The sequence below is a fragment of the Pelophylax lessonae genome, assembly GCF_965119305.1.
Source record: "Pelophylax lessonae genome assembly, chromosome: 8".
Lineage (NCBI taxonomy): Eukaryota > Metazoa > Chordata > Amphibia > Anura > Ranidae > Pelophylax > Pelophylax lessonae.
Window position 1 is genome coordinate 244606159 of NC_138775.1, and position 24325 is coordinate 244630483.

A 24325-nucleotide genomic window follows, 5' to 3' on the forward strand; every position below is an offset into this window, starting at 1 on the left:
AATTTCAGTAATAGGTCTTATCATCCAAAGGGAACCATTAGTAATAATATATAAGGAACGAGTCCAATGGTGAACACAAGGCTAAGTGACACTGGAGCCTCATTCCTGAAACTGAGGGGATTGTGGATGCACTTGAGAAAATATCTGAATGGGCAGAGCATAGGACAAGGAGGTATCACACCTCCACTATTAGAAAGGTTCCGGAAGGCAAGGCCTAATTCCGCTAGTGCATTTTTACATGTACTGTATATACAGTACATGTACATCAGACCAAAGTGAGGCACACGTAAGGAGGAAAGAGGGATTTTCTTCCAAAAGAGGACAGTTATGCATACCTAGATTGAGCACAAATTGATACATGCATGGGCAACTTTACAGTATACACAGTGGATTTCCTAAAGCTGATCAAGGAATATCCGATTGCATCTTGTGGGATCAGGAAGGATTTTTTTCCCTTGCTGTAGCAAATTGGATCATGCATTGCTGGGGTTTTTTCGCCTTTTTTCGGGATCAACTATGGGTATAGGATTGTGTATATGGGATTGTATGGTTGGGTTTTTTTACTGGTTTTTTTTTTGTTTTTTATTGGTTGAACCAGATGGACTTGTGCTTTTTTTCAACCTGACTAACTATGTAACTCTGTAACTAAAGCTGGTCAGCAGGTTGGATGCAAAAAAAAAAAAAAATGACCTGATTCCCCCGGCCACACAGTTGACAATCACTCCCGCTGAATAAATAAAAGAACCTAGGAACCTGATCCCCAACCTCAAAGGGTAAGAGGATACTGGTGACTAGGAATAAAATTGGTGGATATGTTGAGGAGGACTCCTGGTAGGTCAGCATGAGACAATTATTTCACATGTAGAAAAAACATAATTTATTAAATTTGCAAGTCATAAACATAAAAATGAACAGACATATAAAAAGCAAACAACATTTCCATGGTACATTCAGTGCAACAGTCCAAATAGGTCTTACATGTGCCCTGGGACAGGTCTGGGACAGGTCTGACGCGTTTCGCCCTTGGGTGGCCTTTCTCAAAGACCATAGCCAGTCCCGGGTGGACACATGAATAGAGAAATTGAGGATAGTTGCTGGTAACCAGGGGGCTCCAAATACAACCCGATGCACGGCTCCACACTCGCGTACAAAAGAGGCAGCAAGCTGGGTATCTCCAGCCCCAAAGGGGGCAAGAAAAATTTTCCCGAAAGGTGGGGTGTCGAGCCCCGCCCCTTAATCTGGAGGAGATCAAAGAATATGACCTCGGGGGAGGAGGCCAGCCAACCAAAGGGTTACAATTATCCCCTGTAAAGCAACGGGGTGGCTCAAAAGGGTCTGTTGGCACGCACGGCCAGACCAAGACGCCACCACCGCTGCATGCAAGCGGAGGCTAGAGCACCGTGAGCTATTGATGGCGGGGAGACTTCCCCACTATCAGAATACACTAATCAGTGCTTTTGGCTATAGCCGGCAGTACTGATCGTTTTTGAAAAACCCAAAAAACTGGTTATATAAGGAAACTTGGAAAAAGGCAGCTGCACACCGCAACGGGATACCAATAAAACTTCTTTATTGCAATGCAGACAGATTATGACTTACTTATGACTAAGCACAAGATGTGTGAAACATGTTAACCTTCCGTTCATTCCTGTGACTGCATCTGTCTGCATTACAATGAAGACGTTTTATTGGTATCCCGTTGTGGCGTGTGGTTGCCTTTTTTCCTCTTGTTTTTCCTTGTTTGTCATGGTCAGGGGAGGACTGGGCCAGGGGGGAAATTGCCCCCCCCCCGGCCACTCTGATTATCCATAAAAAGGCTGCACTGCTTCTGCCACAGACATGCCTAAAGGATTCCTGGTGAAGAGAAGAAAAAAGCCCCCACCGCTGACCTACTGAGTATGGGATGAAGACAAGGACAGAGCGCAGCCCTCCCCCCAGCATGGATGGTGTAAGCTGTGTCTGAGCAGAGGCCGGCGTCATGCCCCACTAGAGGCTCTCCTCCTCTGGCCAGCCCCGACCGAGCTGTCCCAGCTCCCTCCAACTGCCCCTTCTTGCCAGAGCGCAGCCCTCCCCCCAACATGGATGGTGTAAGCTGTGTCTGAGCAGAGGCTGGCGTCATGCCCCACTGGAGACTCTCCTCCTCTGGCCAGCCCCGACCAAGTTGTCCCAGCTCACCCCAACTGCCCCTTCTTGCCAGGTCAGGAAACCAGATTCAGCCGGTGAGTAGAGAGTACCTTGAGCGGAGCTTCAGCCTGAAATGGGGGATAGGAGGAGGCCGGAAAGAGGGAGAGTGGGAGGGGAGTTACTGCACCATGGGCCTATGGTTTGTACGTGCCCCCTGGGCTGAAAGTTGCCAGTCAACCCCTAGTCGTGGTGGTGAGCCAGCACCTGTGGGGTTACCTGCTGTGTGATCTCCTCTGCCTTCCTGCATTCAGATTGGTTGTACAGTATCATATCTCCGGTAGATCAGCTTCTGCAAAACCATCCTGCCCATACTTGGATCAAAATTTGGCCAGTCCCTTCTGAACTGGCAGAATTGTGATCCATGTATTGGCTGCCCTTAGATCAGGATTGCTCAGATAAGGACGGAAATAGAAAATACTTGTACGTATGAGCGGTCAGTGAATCTTGTTAGCATTGCACAAGTCATAAATAAAATTACATTTCTTTAAATGTCTTTAGAAAAAAAAAATGAAGACAGCAAAGGCTCATAACATTGTAATTTGTTGTTCTTCTTGCTGATCCTAGACTTCCATTTTAAGGGTGTGACTGATCCAAATGTCTCTAAAAGTCGTTAATATTTCTGCTTTATGGTTTATGAACAATAACAAGTTCGCCGGCATAGATGTTTTCATCTTACATATCCAGCTGCTTATATTAACATCCTATATTGTGTGTGATTTACTCGTCTCTATTCAGAAGTCATACAGAAGACTTCTCTCTTCTTTATTACTTTCTATGTGTTCTACAGGATTCTGACAGGCAAAGGTTGGAGGTTAATCTAGCTCAGATGCAACATTTTATTAAACCTAGAAAGGAATATGTAAAAACGTGTAGCACAAATGATGCTGCTCACATGAAGCGCTCCTCATGCTTGCTATTCAGAAATACATTTTGCTGTTCTGATAACTGAAATCTTTGTCCTTTTATTAAAGAGATTTTAAAACCTTGGATGGTAAAAAAAAAGTGTTTTATGGACTATTCTCTAATCTGATACAACCTCTATCAAAAAAGAACAAGTATTTTTGTAGATGCTGAGCACAGAATGTTCCATCTAATGTAATGCAATGTCCTTTCATAGAAAGCTTTTGTTCTATTGTTGGCCGGTGTGTCCCAGTTATCTCTTAAAAGCTAAACATACATGTGTACGTCAGCTGAAATCATATAGGGAATGGATGGACAGTGTTTGCTTACCTTCCACCGTCTTGTTGATTTGTCCCCGGCTTTGTGCTGTCATCAACGCTTCAATAGATATTTTTGTAGGGTATGTGCCATTCTACTTTTCTACATTTTGGCTTATTTTACTTTTGTATTTTAAATTGGATTTGAAGTGTTAAAGCGATTTTAACCACTTTACCACCGGAGGATTTTGCTGTCTTACGTCCAGGCCACTTTTTGCGATTTGGCGCTGTGCGACTTTAACTGAAAATTGCGCGGTCGTGTGACGCCGAACCCAAACGAAAATTTACGTCCTTTTTTTTTCACAAACAGAGCTTTCTTTTGGTGGTATTTGATCACCTGTGCGATTTTTACTTTTTGCGCTATAAACAAAAAAAGAGCGTTTATTTTGAAAAAATAACAATATTTTTAACATTTTTTTATATGAAATTCCCCCCCCAAAAAAATGTAAAAATCTATTTTTTTTTACATTTTTGGCCAATTTGTTTTCTGCTACCTATGTTTGGTACAAAAAAATCACGATAAGCGTATTTTGATTGGTTTGCGCAAACGTTATTGCGTTTACTAACTACAGGAAAGATTTCTGTCATTTTTGGTGTTTTTTTTTAACGCGTAATGGCGGCGATCTGCGATTTTTTATGTGGGACTGCGACATTGCGGCGGACAGATCGGTCCCTTGACTGACATTTTTGACACTTTTGGGGGTACCAGTGACATTACTGCAGTAATCAGTGCTATAAATATGCACTGTTATTGTAAAAATGACACTGGCAGTGAAGGGGTTAATTTTATTGGAGAGGGAGGGGTTAATGTATGCCTGGTGCTTACTGACATGTGTGGGGGGAGGTGACTATGTGACACAAGGACAGATCGGATGTTCAGCTATGATGAACCCTGCAATCTGTCACTCCTTGTCACTTAGGAGATTATCGGCATAATCGATTTTGGGCCATCCGCTTGCTTTTGGTCACCTGAAAAACAAATGGATAGTTACAATTTTTTTTTTGTTTACTTACCTTGTTATTGAAGAAAAATATACGCACTTTTCTTCCACTTCCTCCCTCTGCGGCTGCGGCCCGCGCCGTCACTTCCTCTTTGCATTGATTCCTGGGAGCTGAACGTCATCGCTCCCAGGAATCAATGCGCCTGCACCGTCCCCACTCGTCACTTCCGGTGCGACGCCGCATTCCCTGCTAAACAGCTTCTGGGCATGCCCTGAAGCTGTGGAGGGATGACGCACCCGCACCGGAAGTGACGAGCGGGGTCGGTGCAGGTGCATTCTGGGAGAAGTGGACACGGAATAGGACGCACTGGCTTCAGCTGCCCACACCTGAGATGGCAGCGCTGCAGAAGAAATTTCCAAGGTAAGTATTTCTTCTAAAAGGTAAGTTCAACCTGGGAAAGATCAGAGGCTATTCATTGTGGAATGTACTAGCCCTGACTGTCCCGGGGGTATTTTTATTGAAAATACATTTTCGTGGCCAGAACTCCGCTTTAACCCCAGAACCAAAAATGTATTATGTTGATTGAATCAGTTTTCTTTTTTTTTTTTGTCTTTTTTCCACTGGTGATCTGGCCAGTAACACACCTCTTGTATTAGTGAGACACAACTCTGGTGGAATGAGCACAGGAGGCACAGAAGGCAGCAGAACTGTCAGTCTGGGGAGAGAGTAGTGTTAAATATATTAGCAGATTTAGATGCACTAACAAATATTAGCCAAACTGTAGCTCACACTTTGTAATCACTTAAAGCGTAAGGCTATGTTTCCACTAGTGCAACGCCAAAGTCGTGCGATTTACAGTGCAACTTTGCAATGCGACTTTTTTTATCTGACTTGACACACTCTGACTCAAAGTCGCATCAAATTTGTGCAGGCACTTTTCAAAGTCGCTGCAACTTTAAGTCACATAGATGGGAACGGGTGACATTGAAATCAATGGGCTGGGACTTGTCATGCAATTTTATGTGTCCAAAGTCGCACGACAAGTCGCACTAGTGGAAACGAAGCCTTACTTCACTTTCATGGGGGAAAAAAAAGCAATTAAAGAAAAAACAATATAGCGTATACAATTGCGACACAAATCATATTGTAATTGAATGTTATTAAAAATGACCTTTCCTTTTCAATCTGCAGCCGCTGTCATTTTCTGAAAATGCAATGCAATATGGCTACCTGGAGCTGTTCTGTACACAGAATGTATACTGACCACACCCCAGAAACATAATTTCCTGCTTGTGTGATTGGCTCACCAATTTTCCCAGAAGTCTGCCTAAAATACAAGTTTTACAACTTAATGCAAGGATTCTGGCATCCCCTGCAACAAAAATGTCATTTTGGTGAGATACTACCAATAGGGACACGTCTAAGGAGATGCAGGCCCAACAACTTTCCTCATTAGAGCCCTGCAGCTGCATAGCTGATAGATAATTAGGAAACCACTCCCAATAGACCCACTCAGCACAGGGGCACAGAGGAACAAACAGGGATTTCTTCAGAATAATAAAAAGGTAGGAATCTGCAACAAAGATTTTTATAATCCTTGCAATGTACAGAGATCACCCAGAGGGGAATGTTTTTTTTTTCTTTACGAAATTGGAGTTACGCTTTAAAACAACAGTTTTTTTTTCCATTTGGGTCAAAGGCTTTACATGAATAAAAAAAAGCTGATTGTTTTAATCATCCCTGTCAGTGTTTCCGATCTTAGGTGCTGAAAGTGATATCATTATTTTGCTAGTAATTTATAAAGACGAGCAGCCCAAACCAACTATTTACATATGATTTTTTTTTACTGTGCGTTCTTCCTTATAACATCTCGGGTATGATAAAGTTTGAAAAACGAAATCATAAATTATAATATAATAAATAACTATAAATAAGTTAAAGTGTGTATATATATATATATATATATATATATATATATATATATATATGCGTGTATATCTATCTATCTATCTATCTATCTATCTATCTATCTATCTATCTATCTATCTATCTATCTATCTATCTATCTATCTATCTATCTATCTATCTATCTATCTATCTATCTATACAGTGGGTACGGAAAGTATTCAGACCCCCTTAAATTTTTCACTCTTTGTTATATTGCAGCCATTTGCTAAAATCATTTAAGTTCATTCTTCTTCCTCATGAATGTACACATAGCACCCCATACTGACAGAAAAACACAGAATTGTTGACATTGTTGCAGATTTATTAAAAAAGAAAAACTGAAATATCACATGGTCCTAAGTATTCAGACCCTTTGCTCAGTATTTAGTAGAAGCCCCCTTTTGATCTAATACAGCCAGGAGTCTTTTTGGGAAAGATGCAACAAGTCTTTCACACCTGGATTTGGGGATCCTCTGCCATTCCTCCTTGCAGATCCTCTCCAGTTCTGTCAGGTTGGATGGTAAACGTTGGTGGACAGCCATTTTTAGGTCTCTCCAGAGATGCTCAATTGGGTTTAAGTCAGGGCTCTGGCTGGGCCATTCAAGAACAGTCACGGAGTTGTTGTGAAGCCACTCCTTCGTTATTTTAGCTGTGTGCTTAGGGTCATTGTCTTGTTGGAAGGTAAACCTTCGGCCTAGTCTGAGGTCCAGAGCACTCTGGAGAAGGTTTTTGTCCAGGATATCCCTGTACTTGGCCGCATTCATCTTTCCCTCGATTGCAACCAGTCGTCCTGTCCCTGCAGCTGAAAAACACCCCCACAGCATGATGCTGCCACCACCATGCTTCACTGTTGGGACTGTATTGGACAGGTGATGAGCAGTGCCTTGGTTTTCTCCACACATACCGCTTAGAATTAAGGCCAAAAAGTTCTATTTTGGTCTCATCAGACCAGAGAATCTTATTTCTCACCATCTTGGAGTCCTTCAGGTGTTTTTTAGCAAACTCCATGCGGGCTTTCATGTGTCTTACACTGAGGAGAGGCTTCCGTCGGGCCACTCTGCCATAAAGCCCCGACTGGTGGAGGGCTGCAGTGATGGCTGACTTTATACAACTTTCTCCCATCTCCTGACTGCATCTCTGGAGCTCAGCCACAGTGATCTTTGGGTTCTTCTTTACCTCTCTGACCAAGGCTCTTCTCCCCCGATAGCTCAGTTTGGCCGGACGGCCAGCTCTAGGAAGGGTTCTGGTCGTCCCAAACGTCTTCCATTTGAGAATTATGGAGGCCACTGTGCTCTTAGGAACCTTAAGTGCAGCAGAAATCTTTTTGTAACCTTGGCCAGATCTTTGCCTTGCCACAATTCTGTCTCTGAGCTCTTCAGGCAGTTCCTTTGACCTCATGATTCTCATTTGCTCTGACATGCATTGTGATCTGGAAGGTCTTATATAGACAGGTGTGTGGCTTTCCTAATCAAGTCCAATCAGTATAATCAAACACAGCTGGACTCAAATGAAGGTGTAGAACCATCTCAAGGATGATCAGAAGAAATGGAAAGCACCTGAGTTAAATATATGAGTGTCACAGCAAAGGGTCTGAATACTTAGGACCATGTGATATTTCAGTTTTTCTTTTTTAATAAATCTGCAACAATGTCAACAATTCTGTGTTTTTCTGTCAGTATGGGGTGCTATGTGTACATTCATGAGAAAGAAGAATGAACTTAAATGATTTTAGCAAATGGCTGCAATATAACAAAGAGTGAAAAATTTAAGGGGGTCTGAATACTTTCCGTACCCACTGTATATATATATATATATATATATATATATATATATATATATATATATACATAGTCAAACTGCAGGAAAGGCCACTGGGGGGCAAACTAATGTCAATTTATTTTATTTTGTAATGTAATCCAATAGGATTACAATATATCAGTGTATTTGTGTGTTATACTATTTGAATTTGCCGCCGGTTCCACCCCCCTGCGAGCGTCACATCGCAGGAGACGGAAGCCGGGGCACAGAGAGCATCGGGCGGAAGATCTGGCCACCGTATGCTGCAGGGACACATCGCGGGATCCCGGGGACAATGTAAGCACCCTCTTCCAGGATCCAGCGATCCTCCCTGGTGGTACCCCGAGTGTGGCTCGGGGTTACCGCTATTGGCACTATAATTTCACCCCGAGCCACACTTGGGAATACCACTAAGGAGGTTAAGTGGTTTGTCTCATCCGTGTAAACTGATACATTCTGCTGGAGAGCTTGAGCTTGTGAAAAACAACAGACTGATTGGCAGATCACCAGATGGAAATAGAAGAAAGAAAGCCTAAAAAAGGAAACGAATGCAGCCATCACATCTTAGAATTGGTAAGCTGCAATATAATAAATGTTTGATTTTGGGTTTAATAATGCTTTAAACTAAAGTGTACCTAGCAAAAGATATACAGTACTGTGCAAAAGTTTTAGGCAGGTGTACTGTAAATTAGGAATGCTTTCAGAAATGTAAGTGTTAATGGTTTTGTTTTTATCAATTAACAAAATGGAAAGTAAATAAACAGAAGAGTAATTTAAATAAAATGAATATTTGGTGTGACCACCCTTTGTCTTTAAAACAGCATCAATTCTTCTAGGTACACTTGCACATAGTTTTTTGAAGGAGCTCGACAGGTAGATTGTTCCAAACATCTTGGAGAGCTAACCACAAATTGTCTGTGGATGTAGGCTGCCTCAAAGCTTTCTTTCTCCATGTAATCCCAGACAGACTCCATGATATTGAGATCAGGGCTCTGTGGGGGCCAAACCTTTACTTCCAGGTCTCCTTGTTCTTCTTTACACTTAAGATAGTTCTTAATTACATTGGCACCATGTTTGGGGTCGTTGTCCTACTGCAGAAGAAATCTGGGAGCAATCACACACCTCCCTGATGGTATGGCAGCATCATCACATTGGCAATCATTTCCAAAGACAGGTCATTTATGTGCGCTGACGATGTGCATGATGGAAAATGTAGCCCTGATGAATATAGAGTAATGAACGGAACTGGTTTTATTAGTGAAACCTCCCTAACAGGAAGTTTAGGGAAGCAGCACACAGGAAGGGGGATGATATGAATACATTTTCTGAGTTATGATGGACTTAATTACTGTACTGTGAAAAACAAATCCATTCCTGTGTGTTGCTGTTAAAAAAAAAAAAAAAAACAATACAATTTTAATGTACGCATTCTAACATTTACATTTATTTATTACTTCTCTGTGATCACAGTACTCTTAGTGGAAATGCCTTCACCTGCCAGTCATGTTCATTCACCTAGCTTGTCCCTATTTACTAAAGAGACAGGCAACTTCTTGTTCGAGTCACACAGTGTCCAGTCCTTGCCTCTCCACTTCTCTGTATTGCATGACAAATATCACAAATATGGGAGTGCTAATATGATAAAAAAAATCACTTCCAGCAAGGTGATCTCTCTTTGAATATTCTGCCTGCGTGTGTCAGATCTAATTACTGTTTAGCTCTCACTTGCAGAGCACTAGACTGAGAGACCCAGGAACTGAGGGATATGTATTTCAGAGGAAGTGTCAGTTTTCAGACAACAGACAGAGAGCATGCATTTACCTGTGCAGTGCCAATGTTGCAAGCCTCATGTTTGATCTCAAATAGAAAATTCTGAGTCTGAAATGTCAAGATTTATGCTACTATAGCATCCTCCCAACAGTTCCGGATTGGGTGGAACTTTCATGCATGTTCACCTTTGTCCGCTGGTCCAGATGTACAGGGGCTTTGTCCTGCATTACTTCATTATATGATAACAGCTGAGCAGGACCTGCAGCAGTGTGATGTAACATCCAGCACAGGCAGGCCCTGCTCCTTGCCACCTTCTTCCCTGGCCAGCAATGTATAAATGCCGGATGTTTGTCTATTCATGGGTTGTCTGACAAAGAGGGCAGAGCACCTGACGCATATTGGCCCCGTCCATCCCCGACATCATAGGTTGGATTTGACAGCTGCACTCACTCTCTCCCCAACAATCCCTGGCTGTGCTAAATGTTCATATAGTTCACACTGCTGCATGTCCTGCTTGGCTGCACTCATTTTTTATCCAACTGATGCCTGCATTTTTGCCTTAGCTCCTGTATGCTGTTAATCAAGAGTTTAGAACGCAAGTGTGCTGTGTTTAATAAATTGGTATCTTTACAGTTTACCTAACTCCTGAACCTTGCACTCTGTATGAAACGCACTCCTGAACTTTGCACTCTGTATGAATTGCAATCCTGAACATTATACTCTGTACGAAACGCACTCCTGAACCTTGCACTCTATACATAACACACTCCTGAACCTTGCACTCTGTACATAACTCACTCCTGAACCTTGCCCTCAGTACGTAACGCACTCCTGAACCTTACACTCTGTACATAATGCATTCCTGAACTTTGCACTCTGTATGTAACAGACTCCTGAACCTTGCACTCTGTACAAAAACAAACTCCTGAATGCTACACTCTGTACATAACTCACTCCTTAACCTTGCACTCTGTATGAAACGCACTCCTCAACCTTGCACTCTGTATGAAACGCACTCCTGAACCTTGAATTCTGTATGAAACGCACTCCTGAACCTTGCACTCTGTACATAATGCACTCCTGAACCTTGCACTCTGTACATAATGCACTTGTGAACCTTGCACTCAGTACATAATGCACTCCTGAACCTTGCACTCTGTACATAACACACTCCTGAACCTTGCACTCTGTATATAATGCACTCCTGAACTTTGAATTCTGTATATAACGCACTCCTGAATCCTGCACTCTGTACCTAACACACTCCTGAATGATGCATTTTGTACATAACGCACTCCTGAATCCTGCACTCTGTACGAAACCCACTCCTGAATCCTGCACTCCATACGAAATACACTCCTGAATCCTGCACTCTGTACGAAATACACTCCTGAATCCTGCACTTTGTACGAAACACACTCCCGAATCCTGCACTCTGTACGTAACGCACTCCTGAATCCTGCACTCTGTACGTAACGCACTCCTGAATCCTGCACTCCGTACAAAATACACTCCTGAATCCTGCACTCTGTACGTAACGCACTCCTGAATCCTGCACTCTGTACGTAACACACTCCCGAATCCTGCACTCTGTACGTAACGCACTCCTGAATCCTGCACTCTGTACGTAACACACTCCCGAATCCTGCACTCTATACGTAGCGCACTCCTGAATCCTTTCACACTTTTTGTAACGCACTCTTCCACAGTTTGTGCAAAACCATTTGTAATGGAAAATTGTATTCTTTTTTTTTAATTATTGTGCTGGGGTTTGTATCTGTGAAACTCTTGCTTGTGGCACAGCAAAGTGAATCCTGCACTTTGTACAAAACACACTCCTGAATCCTGCACTTTGTACGAAACGCACTCCTGAATCCTGCACTCTGTACCTAACACACTCCTGAACCTTGCACTCTATACATAACGCACTCCTGAATCCTGCATTCTGTACAAAACGCACTGCAGAATCCTGCACTCCGTACGAAATACACTCCTGAATCCTGCACTCTGTACGTAACGCACTCCTGAATCCTGCACTCTGTACTTAACGCACTCCTGAATCCTGCTGTCAGGGCCCAGATTCGAACCCAGGTCCTCAGTTGCTTCTGACAGTGCTTCTTCTTGCTGAGCTATCCAGCAGCTGATATCTATGCATACTAGATCTATGTGGTGACCTAGACCTTGTCCAGTTTCCTGCCTAGTTCCTTGCCCAGCCTCCTGTGAACTCTGAACCTTTGGCCACTCCTTTGTACTTCCTATTTAAGCCTGATCTGGAAACTTCCTGATGCCAGATTATTGTGCTTTGCCAAGATCTAGCTTTGTGTGCTTCATCCTCCTGAATCTTCCACTTGTGTACCGACCTCCAGCTACGTTCCAGGACTACGCCTCTGCCTGCTGCCATTTTGCCCTTCACTGCTTGTGTACCGACCTTCGGCTAAAGACTACGACTACTCTTCTGCTTGCTCCCTCACTCCGGCTGATCTCTTGTGTACCAGACCCTGCTTGTTGACCACGGTTGTGCTGCTGCTTCCTGCGACTGGACTCTGAGCCTGACCCAGTAGTCGTGACACCTGCACTCCGTACAAAATACACTCCTGAATTCTGCACTCTGTACGTAACGCACTCCTGAATTCTGCACTCTGTACGTAACGCACTCCTGAATCCTGCACTCTGTACGTAGCGCACTCCTGAATCCTTTCACACTTTTTGTAACGCACTCTTCCACAGTTTGTGCAAAACCATTTGTAATGGAAAATTGTATTCTTTTTTTTTTTTTTTTTATTATTGTGCTGGGGTTTGTATCTGTGAAACTCTTGCTTGTGGCACAGCAATAAAAGCATATTTTATAGGTACACGGAAGCCCAGGTATTGTTAAACCAGGCCCCTCCCATTCTTTAGCATTTGGCCATTTTACCGCGGCACACTACATGAGCCGCAGGTTACTTCCTCCCTCAACTGTCCCTCATTCTGAAGTTCAAAAGTTGGGAGGTATGCTATAAGCCAGTGATGGCCGAACCTGGGCATCCCAGATGTTTTGGAACTACATTTCCCATGATGCTCATGCACTCTGCAGTGTAGTTGAGTATCATGGGAAATCTAGTTCCAGAACATCTGGGGTGCAAAGGTTCACCATCACTGGCTGAGGCTATAAGAGGATTGCCAAGACCCTGAAACTGAGCTGCAGCACGGTGGCCAAGACTATACAGTGGTTTAATAGGGCAGGGTCCACTCAGAACAGGCCTCACCATGGTCGACCAAAGAAGTTGAGTGAACGTGCTCAGTGTCATATCCAGAGGTTGTCTTTGGGAAATAGATGTGTATTATAATGCCTTTCCTTTTTAACATTATTTACAGTAAAATATACAGTAATCTTAATTATGCCTGTTGTATCTTACAATGATACAGTTACTTCTGCTCTGTTTCACATCATTGTGCTCTATATGATGGGGCTAATGTCTAATAAATCCAACATTCTATAAACACTCTCTGCTGATTGCTGGGAATGAAATCCATAATGATCATTAAAAACCTATTTCGCTGAATGTCCCCTATAAATCTGTACGTGGGCAGCACAAACCTGCTATAAATTTTGTAATGAAAGATAAAAATAAAAAGTCTTACACTAACAATAAAAAGATTAACATTGTATATGTATATTATGGCCTCGATGTAAATGTGTCAAACAATCAGGTGTTATTTACTCTTAGATTGTGATAGTAAATATAACTAAATCTTGTCGGTTTTTATTTTCTTCAATTAGAGGCTGTGGTTGTTATATTTTAAAGCCCAACTCTGAGAAAAGTGAAAATGATTACAGTGGGGCTGCACCCGCACTGCAAGGGTTATTTGCTTGTTTAGTCCAGGTAGGACGAGAAGAACTTGTACTTACTTGATCCTCAGCATGAGCACTATTCTGAATGAACGCAAGGCATTCTCTGATTGGACAAAGTAGAGAGTGTGACATCACCTCTCCACTTTGTCCAATCAGAGAAAAAGTATTCTCTGAATGGTGCTCATGTTGAGTGGCCATCCATCTGTGTCCAGAGTGCAGCAGGCCAGCCTCTCAGCATGGGATCAGGAAGCAAATGGAGATTACTGGGATAGTTGTGTCTGCTTCAGTGGTTTCCAGCTTCCAGGGACATCGACCTGGTATGGAATATACATAGTTACATTGGTTCAAGCTTGACCAATGTAACTATGTATAAAATATCCAAATCTGGAATTCTTTTTTAGGTTAGTTCTCTCATTTTGAACATACTGCCGCCACAGCATAATGCATTTAAATGTAAATGGTGAACTCCGCGCTTATGGTAATATACTTGGATAGGAATACAATTAGATAAATGGTAGGCTGCTGCCTCCCCGAACTATAGTCTAGGACTATATAAAAATGAAGGGGAGTAAGGGAATGGCGCTGCCTATTAACAATATTGTAAATACGAATGTGGTAGAGTTAGAAGAATGGTCAGAAGGAAAAATGATATATGGTATATAAAATATTCAATGAATGGACATGTGAATAAACACCTGTAGGGGAAGTGTGCTCATAAATAATAAAAATCGAAAGTGACTACGTGCTAATAAATATGTAAATGATCAGAAATAAAGATGAATATAAATGTAAAACAATGATGGTATACAATGTACAAACTGTATATATAAAAAATATTTATAAAATAATAGATAAATAAATATCAATAGATCAATGTGATGACATGTGCATAAGTGTCTAAAAGTGACAAGTGCACATAAAAAATAATATAAACGTGACCAAATACAGATGAGTAAATAAATATGATAAAATGATCAAAATTGGTGACTTCAGTAAAAGTACAATGATGGTTGAATAAAGTGGCAGGTGGTGATATAAAGTGACTTGGTGCTAAAATTATCTAAAATTAATGTGACCTCACCACACTAGGTGACCTCATCACCCACCACGGGGTCACCTAGTGTGTATTATTCACACGAAGATTTTGTCACCTGTTTTCCAATAATTATTGGACTTTTTTAGCCACTCAATCACCATTTACATTAATTTTAGATAATTTTAGCACCAAGTCACTTTATATCACCACCTGCCACTTTATTCAACCATCATAGTACTTTCACTGAAGTCACCAATTTTGATCATTTTATCATATTTATTTACTCATCTGTATTTGGTCACGTTTATATTATTTTTTATGTGCACTTGTTACTTTTAGACACTTATGCACATGTCATCACATTGATCTATTGATATTTATTTATCTATTATTTTATATATATTTTTATATATACAGTTTGTACATTGTATATCATCATTGTTTTATATTTATATTCATCTTTATTTCTGATCATTTACATATTTATTAGCACGTAGTCACTTTAGATTTTTATTATTTATGAGGACACTTCCCCTACAGGTGTTTATTCACATGTCCATTCATTGAATATTTTATATACTATATATCATTTTTCCTTCTGACCATTCTTCTAACTCTACCACATTCGTATTTACAATATTGTTATTAGACAGCGCCATTCCCTTACTCCCCTTCATAATGCATTTAAAGCTGGACATGCACTGCTAACCCAAAGATGTGGTGCACTACCTAGGTGCCTTGGATGACCATTGATGATGAATGGCAACACAATGAGCTGCACTGGTTTAAGGCATTACAGTAATGAGCATCTCCACATCAGCAATACATTTTATAGATGGGGCATGCATGATGTCCCGATTGATATAATGTAATAAATTAAACTAATGTTCAGGTGCAGATGCTGGCTAATCAGTATCACTCTTATCCGTCGCAGCGTCCCTAAGGAAAGAAGGGAAACAAAACCGCGGCTTTCATGTCCCCAGACTGCTGTGTGGGCAGTGAAAGCTAATGATCCATGGAGGTACTGTAAGTGCAGTGGGGACTGGGGGGGGGGGGGGGGAGGAGGGGGTTGTAGTATGTTAGTTCACCTTTTCATTTTTTTGTGAAAAGGTGAATTTACACTTTAAATTAATTTACATATTTCTCAACATCGTTAGTAAGATTTCCCCACAGCAGTTTGTTGTCTCCAGAAACCAGGGTAATTGTAGTTGGTATACCTCACCACTGGAGTTCTTGATAAACAAAGAAAGCTTGCTAATTAAAATGCCATCATCCCCTCAATACTAAAATAAACCTCAGAATTATACATCAGATGTCCACTAGCATTGCATGAGACATGCAAAACACCAGGGCACTCCATTCAGCAAGCTTCAATACTTTCTGGTAGCCTCAAAGGTCAGTCCATCCCCTCCCGCAGCATTTCCCACACCTTCCACATTCCTCTTGATCATTGAGGTTAATTATAGGTTTGAGGGTAGTTGGGCATTAATTATAGGCAGGCCAGTATTTAGAGATCCATTACTCTAGTCTAAGTGATAACGCTCTTCTGGACAACCTTTTGTGTCAGGGGATTTTTTTTTTTTTTTTTTGTAAAATCTTAACTTTGAATACAGTTAGGCATAATAAGGTCTTCTCTAGGCATAATGAGGTCTTCTTTAAATTCTAAACTATGTTTTAACTGTAATGACCACCAAATAAGAAAAATGAGAGATGATGTCATGTTCTTTAAATGTTAAGAGCCTCCTTCTCAACAATCTCTGCAACCCCCCTACAACTCTGAGGCTTCATTTAGACACAGATGTCCAGAGGTGGAAGCAAATAATTATTTGTACAATTATAAGCTTGGTGCTGTCCCCTTAAACCTAATCCTTAGTCACTGGTCTACAAACCAGTGTTGGGGTAGTTACTCAAAAAATGTAACTAGTTACTAGTTACTTCTGTAAATTGTAACCAGATTACTTTACTAGTTACTGCATTTGAAAAGTAACTTCACTACTTATTACTTTACCTTCCTCTTTCTTAATTGACCGTGTAGAAGAAGATACATGACACTCTTTCTGCATAGAGTTTAATGTATAAACACAGGCTTTGGGAAACATGAGAACAAAACCTGAAAAAACAGAATAAAACATAAAGTGCAACAAAAAGTCATAAACTTCATCCCTCTCTATTCTTCAAAATAACGATTGTATCGCACGGCTTGGGTAACGCAGGAAAGCGTGTTCCTATAGCCTAGTAAAGTAGTGTAGTTACCTCCTATAGCCTAGTAAAGTAGTGTAGTTACCTCCTATAGCCTAGTAAAGTAGTGTAGTTACCAATATTAGTATTGTAACTAGTTACGTTACTTTGTTACCAAAAAAAGTAATGTAGTTACTGTAATCCGTTACTTTGTAACTCGTTACCCCCAACACTGCTACAAACCCTACATCAAATTTGGAAATTCTCCATAAGAAGATGTGACTGACCAAATATTCTTTGATAAAGCAGACTCATTCAAAATAGTATTTGTTTTGTATTATTCTAAAATACCCCAGTAAGCAATTACATTGCTCAGTACAACTTTAATATGCATGCAAACATTATCACCAGGCCCCAGGACTTGTGACCCAACCAGATGACCAGAACCCTTTCCTTCTACATAAATATATACAGGTGCCATATGCAGGCATTGTGGGGTGCCAGCATACTCCAATCTTTACTTGTCCAGTCCTATAGCTGTATGATCCCAGCCTTGTATATACGTGAGACACCTACACAAAGTTAACTGCTAAAACTTTCAAGCAAACCCAATTTTGCTTTCCAGCCTCGTGTCCGCGACGTGCGAAGAACTGAAATGTTGCCGCAAGTCCTTTTAATTTTCCCCGGTAATTAATGCTCTTCATCCTGCACTGCTCATGCTGATGCAGCAATTGTTTCCCCTGCTATAGATAGTTCTTCAATATAACCTTGTTAAGATAAATGCAATTATTTACTGACAAATTCAACAAGATAGCTCCGAGACACCACCAAAAGATAAGTCATGATAAAAAGCCAGTGATTAAAATTACATCAAGTTTCACTAACTGCTTTCAGCCGGCAAAGTGGAAAAGTTAAATGTGTGAAGTCTCACCTAGTAACATATGTTTGCACTTCCAGAAGTCACTGCAGCATTTAGCTTTGAAACTGACAGAAAATTAATGGGGCATTGCTTTTACGTAATTGAGGCACGCGGTTCCAGAACACCGGAAAGCACAGAAGCCCAGACTGGGGCTTCACCTAAAGTCAGAATTTTCCACATCTGTTCTCAAGTTCTGATAAAGCCAAAGTAAGATGGTAACTTTTTAATATTTAACAAAATTGAAAGCTTGAAGTTTAAAATAGCAAAGGTTGATGTGACATTTGTTTCAAATGCATAATGTGAGACAAGCATGCTAGCCTATTGCGCACCAAATACATTTTTCCATTTTGCATCTAAGAAGACAATTCTTGCTCTCAAGGCTTAAACCCTATAGCAGTGATGGCAAACCTTGGCACCCCAGATGTTTTGGAACTACATTTCCCATGATGCTCAACTACACTGCAGACTGCATGAGCATCATGGGAAATGTAGCTCCAAAACATATGGGGTACCAAGTTTTGCCATCACTGCCCTATAGTGTACCCCATTAGCTTTTGTCAAGCCTTGTACTTAGGAGCAACCCTTGAAATAGCTGCCAAATGTACAGTCAGGGCCAAAAGTTTTGAGAATTACACAAATATTAATTTTCACAAAGTCTGCTGCTTTTTTTTTTTAGATATTTTTGTCAAATGTCACTATGGTATACTAAATAATAATTACAAGCAGTTCATGAGTGTCAAGGTCTTTTATTGACAATTATATTAAGTTTATTCAAAGAGTCAATATTTGAAATGTTGACCCTTCTTTTTCAAGACCTCTGCAATTCGCCCTGGCATGCTGTCAATCAACTTCTGGGCCATATTCTGACTGATGAAAACCCATTCTTGCATAATCAATGCTTGATTTTTGTCAGAATTTGTGTTTTTTTCACCTGCCTCTTGAAGACTGACCACAAGATATCAATGGGAATAAGGTCTGGGGAGTTTCCTGGCCATGGACCCCAAATTTCGATGTTGTGTTCCCCAAGCCATTTAGGTATCACTTTTGCCTTATGGCAAGATGCTCCCCCATGCTGGAAAAGGTGTTGTTCGTCACCAAACTGTTCTTGGATGGTTGGGAGAAGTTGCTTTCAGGGGATGTTTTGTACAATTCTTTATTCATGGCTGTATTCTTAGGCAAAATTGTGGGTGAGCCCACTCCCTTGGCTGAGAAGCAGCCCCACACATGAATGGCCTTTATTGTTGGCATGACATAGGACTGATAGTAGCGCTCACCTTTACTTTCCCGGGCAAGGTTCTGGATGCCTCAAACAATCAGGAGGGGGATTCCTCAGGGAAAATGACCTTACACCAGTCCTCAGAAGTCCAATCCCTGTACCTTTTGCAGAATATCAGTCTGTCCCTGATGTTTTTCCTGGAGAGATGTGGCTTTTTTGCTGCCCTTCTTGACACCAGGCCATCCATCCAGGTGACAAAACATAAAAATGGTTTTAGTCTTGATAAAAATAGATACTGTCACAAAATAAAAGTACATTGGTAAACAGTTAAATTGAAATGTAACATCTAATACTATCACACATCAGGGTATTAGGTGCTTGCATAATTGGGAGGAGTTACTCTAATATTGGTGAATAGCTTTTAAAATAAGCTGCAGTCATGGCGGTGAGATGCTCAAAACTTCAGTGTTCCTACAAAGCGATGCCACAGAAACGAAGTGAAATTTAGTTTGCTGAATTAATGTGTATCATGAAAAAATTTTATTTCAAATATAATACTGTTAAAACTTTAAAAATACTGTTTCCTCTTTCTCATTTTAACCACTTGCCGACCAGCCGCCACTGATATATACGGTGGCAGGTGCCCGCTAATCCTTGTACCTGTACGGTGGTTCCCGGGAGCGATCCTGGGGACGTGCGCACCCATTCACCAGCGGGGAAGCTGAGGCGCTGAGCCGACGGCCCCGATTGCCGCCAGGCACCTGCGATTGCTCCCCATGGAGAGAGAACGGCAGTCTACTGTTGTAAACACAGCAGACCGTTGTTCTCTCAGTAATCATCACAAGGCACCTGTGTTCCTCCGATTTAGAAACAAAGGTCCCTGTGATGATTCTAAAAGCCCATCCCCCCACAGTTAGAAAACACCCCCTAAGCATACATTCAACCCTTTGATTGCCCTGGGTTAACCCCTTCCCTGCCAGTGTCATTAGTACAGTAACCATGCATATTTGTATCACTGATTACTGTAGTAATGTCACTGGTCCCCGCAAAAGTGTCAAAAATGTCAGTTAGGTGTCCGATCTGTCTGCTGCAATGCCGCAGTCCCATTAAAAGTCGATGATCTCCGCCATTACTAGTAAAAAAAAAAAAAGAATAAAATGGCATAAATCTTTCCCCTAGTTTGTAGACGTGATAACTTTTTATTTATTTTTTTACAAAAAAATATGTAGCAGAATACAAATTGGCCTAAAATAATGAAAAAAATTAGATTTTTTAATTTTTTTATTGGTAATGTTATATAGCAGAAAGAGAAAAATATATATATATTTTTTCAGAATTGTCGCTCTTTTTTTGTTTATAGTGAAAATAATAAAAATTGCACAGGTGATCAAATACCACCAAAAGAAAGCTCTACTTGTGTGAAAAAAAAGGACATACATTTTTTTTGGGTATAGCGTCGCACGACCGCGGAATTGTCAGTTAAAGTAAGCAGTGCCAAATCGCAAAAAAATGGCCTGGTCATTACGGGGAAAAATCTTCCGATCCAGAAGTGGTTAAAATATAGCTAAATTCTGTAAAAAAAAAAAAAAAAATCTATCAAGGTATGTATTCTTAACTAAACAAAAAACCATAGCGCTTAACAAGCCGCTATTTTTCATTTGTAGATGTTTTTAGGCATCCAGCACGTCTTTTTATGTTTTTTGACATGTATTCTTAACCCAACAACCTTCTGTTGCTCTCAGTCTCCTCCAAATCTTTAAATTTCTTTATTTCTGCTGTGTTATGATTTCCTGCTAGAGCGTGAGTATTCGTTCTCCATGGTCCCACTGTATGTAAGAACGTGGCAACCTTCTCTTGCTTGCTCCTGGGTTGGACTACAGACTACTGAGTATGAACTCTGAGATTTGCAAAGTGCATCTCACAAAGTATCTTACAAGGAAGCAGAAAAATGCAGTATAAGATGATCTATTAAAAATAGATAACAGGACCATTAAGTAGTGGTTGGGTATTGATTATTTTTGGAGACTAAGCATATCATTTGGTGTCACTTTAAATGCCTATCACTATAACTAGCAAAGGAACTGTACAAGCAGGCAGAGCAATTCTCAATAAATGTACAATATAAAAATTCCTTGGCATTCACTACTGCTAGCCAGCAAAGAGAACCTCATTTTAATTCATTTGTAAAGTTTAGATTAAAAAATTGTTCTCTATTGCACACATTTACATACATATTGAAACCACACCACCACGTTAAGGACTCTCTGTAATGTGTGGTCTTATTTGAATCCACGGTACTCAGAGTACAGTAAACTGAAGCTTGTACAATATACTTTATAACAAAGGATAAAATGAGAGTAAGTTTACATGGAGGAAGTCTCATCTTCCTAAAACAATATTCATGGTTCCCACCTATGAGTAACTTCCCTTTGCTATTTTTATTATAGCATTAAATACATACTTTCAGGTATGTTGGATGCCTGGCCCTCTGCTGTGCCCAGTGGTTCCATCTAGTAACCCCTACTCTCCTGTAGTTGCCTGTGAATGGAAATGTGTTGAATGGTGAACAATATTAAGACACCCTAGTTCTTGGAGAAAGAAAAGATAGGAGTCATGTCCTGCCAGAGAGATAAGCATTGTTCTTTTGCGGAAGATTTTTATAGCTTTTTTTTTTTTTGTGGAGTTACTTTGAAGTTAGCTATGAGGTTAGAAATGTAGGTTAAGATTAAAAGGGTTGCTGAACTCCAGCTTTACCTCCTAGTCTTGCGCAGGTGTAAAGGGTCCTGTTTTGTACTAAAATAGTTTACTCATATTTCACTCTGATTTTACTCTGATTTTGTGCATTAAAGCTGCAGAAATTCAGATAGAGCACACCTAATTTCCTGTCTGAAGGAAGTCCAACATAATCTGTCCCTTTCCTCCCCAATCTGACTGTCCCTGGCCCACCCCTTTCATTCATTGCATTTCATTTCTTCAATTGTATGTGTATTCACGCGCGCAAAACATTCCTTAGGCAAAATCTATTGAATATTCAAAATATTTATGTTCATATATGGCAGGTTTACCTGTCAAACAAAGCCCTCTTGTGCTGCAGTATTCGTGCTTCAGGTAGTCCTGGGCGCTTCCATCATTGACTGGCCCTCCTTCCTTCCCGGTTCATGCTGTTTGGACACTTGAAAGGCTGGGCCTGCGATGACATCACTCCCACACATGCCAGCAGAAATTGAAATGTACTCTGAGCGGTTTTGATGTACCTGGAATTTATTTTGCTGATTTAAAATTAAAGTTCATCTGAGCTTTAAAGTGAAACTATAGGAGGAAATGTCCCCCCATTATTATTACCATTATCACTAAAAAGTGAAAGAAAATCCCAAATTTTGGGCTGTTACCAAAACAGGGATAGAGGGGAAATCTTCCAACGGTGACACTAGTTCTGGTAACAACCAGGGATTCCCTCATTTTGGAGGGATTTCCTCTTACCTGTTGTGGCTATGGGACAGAAAGTGAAGGGAAATCTCCCCAATGGGGTTAAAACCCTCCCTTACTAAATCCAAACTGTGGCCCGCTACAAGATTTTATTCAGCCCACACCATCTTTGCACACTCAGTCTCCACTCTGATAGGGACCTGATGTAAGGTGGTACTCTGATGTAAGAGGGACTCTGATGTAAAGGGGACTCTTATGGAGACCCTGATGGGGATCCTGATACAAGGGGGTCCCCATTATAAGTTCAGTGCCCCCCATCAGGACACACAGGGGGTCCCCATTATAAGTTCAGTGCCCCCATCCTCAGGACACACAGGGGGTCCCCATTATAAGTTCAGTGCCCCCCATCCTCAGGACACACAGGGGGTCCCCATTATAAGTTCAGTGCCCCCCATCCTCAGGACACACAGGGGGTCCCCATTATAAGTTCAGTGCCCCCCATCAGGACACACAGGGGGTCCCCATTATAAGTTCAGTGCCCCCCATCCTCAGGACACACAGGGGGTCCCCATTATAAGTCCAGTGCCCCCCATCCTCAGGACACACAGGGGGTCCCCATTATAAGTTCAGTGCCCCCCATCCTCAGGACACACAGGGGGTCCCCATTATAAGTTCAGTGCCCCCCATCCTCAGGACACACAGGGGGTCCCCATTATAAGTTCAGTGCCCCCCATCCTCAGGACACACAGGGGGTCCCCATTATAAGTTCAGTGCCCCCCATCCTCAGGACACACAGGGGGTCCCCATTATAAGTTCAGTGCCCCCCATCCTCAGGACACACAGGGGGTCCCCATTATAAGTTCAATGCCCCCCGCATCCTCAGGGCACACAGGGGGTTTCCATTATAAGATGTACAGTGCTCCCCTCATCCTCAGGACACACAGGGGGTCCCCATTATACGTTCAGTGCCCCCATCCTCAGGACACACAGGGGGTCCCCATTATAAGTTCAGTGCCCCCCATCCTAAGGACACACAGGGGGTCCCCATTATAAGTTCAGTGCCCCCCATCCTCAGGACAAACAGGGGGTCCCCATTATAAGTTCAGTGCCCCCCATCCTCAGGACACACAGGGGGTCCCTATTATAAGTTCAGTGCCCCCCATCCTCAGGACACACAGGGGGTCCCCATTATAAGTTCAGTGCCCCCCATCCTCAGGACACACAGGGGGTCCCCATTATAAGTGCAATGCCCCCCGCATCCTCAGGGCACACAGGGGGTTTCCATTATAAGATGTACAGTGCCCCCCTCATCCTCAGGACACACAGGGGGTCCCCATTATAAGTTCAGTGCCCCCCATCCTCAGGACACACAGGGGGTCCCCATTATAAGTTCATTGCCCCCCATCCTCAGGACACACAGGGGGTCCCCATTATAAGTTCAGTGCCCCCCATCCTCAGGACACACAGGGGGTCCCCATTATAAGTTCAGTGCCCCCCATCCTCAGGACACACAGGGGGTCCCCATTATAAGTTCAATGCCCCCCGCATCCTCAGGGCACACAGGGGGTTTCCATTATAAGATGTACAGTGCCCCCCTCATCCTCAGGACACACAGGGGGTCCCCATTATAAGTTCAGTGCCCCCATCCTCAGGACACACAGGGGGTCCCCATTATAAGTTCAGTGCCCCCCATCCTCAGGACACACAGGGGGTCCCCATTATAAGTTCAGTGCCCCCCATCCTCAGGACACACAGGGGGTCCCCATTATAAGTTCAGTGCCCCCCATCCTCCGGACACACAGGGGGTCCCCATTATAAGTTCAATGCCCCCCGCATCCTCAGGGCACACAGGGGGTTTCCA

General features: G+C 42.0%; 1 protein-coding gene across 4 annotated transcripts in view; it reads left to right on the forward strand.

Annotated features, from left to right (window-relative positions):
- The window catches only part of AGBL4 (AGBL carboxypeptidase 4), a 2933082-nt gene that overhangs the window by 612853 nt on the left and 2295904 nt on the right, over nucleotides 1–24325 (forward strand). The window lies entirely within an intron of this gene.